Genomic DNA, 3043 nt, shown 5'->3' on the forward strand with positions numbered 1-3043 from the left:
AAGGGCTAACTACTTCAACCCCATTTACTCAAATTTGGCTTACTGTACGGAAGTGAGACGTTGGGTCGATTGATCTCACCTTTGGGTAATTTATTTCTTCCATGTAGGCTAGCTCATATCTTTTTTTTCGGATTTAGTAAAATTTAACGCTGATTTCACGAGTTTTCACTTTCGCTGTATTTTTTTAAATTTTCCTTAATGTTTTTAAAACATTTGGAGACGAAATATTTAAACTTGCTAAAATGCAACTTCTAAAATATTCGACGGAAATTTTGGCCAATTTTTTATTGAATTGATAAAAAAAATTGGAAATTTATTATTATTATGCATTTAACTGATGAAAATTTTATAAGTTTCTGGTGAAAATTTTGTAAAAATTTGATCAAGCAGTTTTTAAAAGTTTGTCTCTAAATTTCAACATTTAGACCAAATCCGATTTTGGCAAAACTTGCATTTATGTCGTCAAAATCAATTGGTTTTTATTTTTTCATGTTATTTCACTTTTTGCCTTTCTCGTACAAAAAAGTTGTACCGAAAGGCTATAGAACCACTCCAAAGCAAAACTTTTGATATCAGGCCACGAGATCCATAGTGTTATATATCAATCTACTCAGCTCGACAAATTGAGGTTTTTTACTTATTGTGACACTAGACACACTGTGACACTATGTCTTGTTTGCGCGAGCTCGGAAATCTAAGCACTTTTCTTGAAAAACTATTATACGCGATTGGTTTTGATACTTGAGCAGTTTCTCACGTGGATAATTAGTTTACCGCGGTTTATAACCAACCTCAAAAAATGTGTTGCTGAAACAGATTTTTTTTTTGCCTAAACTGGATGCTGCCAATATCGAGAGGGGTCTGAAATTTCAAATGTTACGTTGATTAAACTGTTCATAATAAGTTTTGATAAGAAAGATGTCAAAAATTTTCGCCAAAAATGTTTTATACCTATTTACAAAAAAAAAAAATACTCAAATAATTTTGAAAACTTCTTTGCAACATTTTTTAATTTAAAAAATCCAGTCGGAAGTCAAATCGGAAGATTAAAAAATGTTGGGACAAAAATGCTTCACCTTGTCACGTCCGGAGCATTGAATTGACACAAACTCTTCCAACTCCAACACACCCAACAGAACTGTTCCGCTTAAACACCGGAAGCGGTAAGTGGCAACATAAAAACGTTTCCGCCTGCGTTACTTTTTGCGACCGTCATTCTCACTCTCGATAAGCCGATTTCAGTCAATAAATGCACGGAAGAGAAATGGCCCATGGAAATGAATATGATACGACAAGGCGTGGAACCGAAACAAATGTTCGGCGAAGAAAACAATAACCAACTAAGTGTACGAGCTTATGTGGTGCCTAACAGGAAATTACTGAATGAATGGCGTTGATCCTACGCATCGTTTCTCGGAACGGGCTTACAAACTGTCTTCTGCGATTAAATGAGGATGCGAGTTGACAGGAATCGTGCCACGACTACAAATATTGTTTGTTTTCAAAAGAAGAGTTTTTTTTAGCAAGGAATCAATCTATTATTAAAGAGCATAAATCAGTTTCCAATAAAGTAACAACTTTCTAATCTAAGAAAACGTTTTCTTCTCTTAAAGAATTCAGCAAAAATGGATTGACTTAATTTATTTGATTATTTACTGGTTCCAGTACTATGAAATGATAGTTTCCCCCCATTCCAAAGGAGAAACCCGTCACTTTTCCAGAGCGAAACCTAATCCGCATCATCCTCGCCGCAAAAGTATTAACTGGCAAACACCATCAGAACATTCGACCAACGACTGCTGCCATTCTGCACAGCCCTCTAAATCAGTCCGTGTGGTGTGCGATACCGCACTGCAACTCGGGTCCCCTTTTGTCAGCAACGTGCCATCACCAGCGAAACATTCAACGGGCTCAAGTTTTTAAATTTTAATCACTTTTCAACATTTCTCCCCGTGTGCCCGAGGCCAACCATTCGCCATCGACCGAACCAAAACGACAGAAAGTACCCAACAGGAAGGTCACAAACTTTTGACTGTTTATGATGGCAGAAGTTTAAAAGGTCCATAACAATGAGCATTTCTATATTACTCCACAAGAGCAATTTAAATTACAGAATTGCTTAATAATTATTATTGTATTGTCACATAATTAACCCACTTTTTCATTAATAAAAAAATAGTTCAGTTTCTATTTTCCATGGGTTTGTTTAAGATTCAATTGCGACGAATACATTTCATTCATTTCCGGTCGAACAGATACAAAAAAAGGTGTCAAATGAGTAATTTCTCATATTCATCTTGCTTTCACCTCGCTGCCCAAACCTGTCGGTGGAAGTGGGATGTCACGCACTAAAAGACTTTTTTCCAGATATCACCGTTCTCGCACCTCGTTATCCCTTCCGGCAGTGGGAAACTCTCACGCCGAAGAAGGTGATATTCCCGGAAAACTTTTATTTTACATCCACCCGCACCTTCCTGAAACGGACAGAAAGGGGAGAATTTCAAGCCGTCGAGGAGGGGTGCCCTATTCGTTCCACCACACGCCACTCTTCTCCCACACAGCATAACCGTATAAATATAAGCACCTCTAGCATTAGCGACGTAAATTTAATCACAAACTTTATCTCTCTATTTAACCAGTACTACCGATGATAGAGATCGGTACAACTTAGATAAGCAGAAGAGTGACTTGTGTCAGCCGTGAAAGTGGGATGCCCCGGTTACGGAAATATTAAAACAATTCTCGAAAGATGGTTTCACTTGGAATTGTTGGTTAATGGCACAGGAACGAAAAGGTAAAATTTGAAAATGATTATCTTTTGCGACTGATGGCATCTTTCAAACGACCAACGGGAAACGCAGTTGCGACACAGAAGGACGGAGCAAACCAAATCAGGAGCCAGAAATGGCAGCATCTGTTGGTGGAAATTGTCAGATTTTGGAGAATACTTTCCGCGGATGGGGATGTCGGTCAAAAGATTTCGTAGCCTTTTAGGAACGAAGAAATTTGTTTGTGTATCAAACTTCGGTTAGGATACCAGTTT

This window comes from Armigeres subalbatus, chromosome 2, assembly GCF_024139115.2.
Source record: "Armigeres subalbatus isolate Guangzhou_Male chromosome 2, GZ_Asu_2, whole genome shotgun sequence".
In the NCBI taxonomy this organism is placed as follows: Eukaryota; Metazoa; Arthropoda; class Insecta; order Diptera; family Culicidae; genus Armigeres; species Armigeres subalbatus.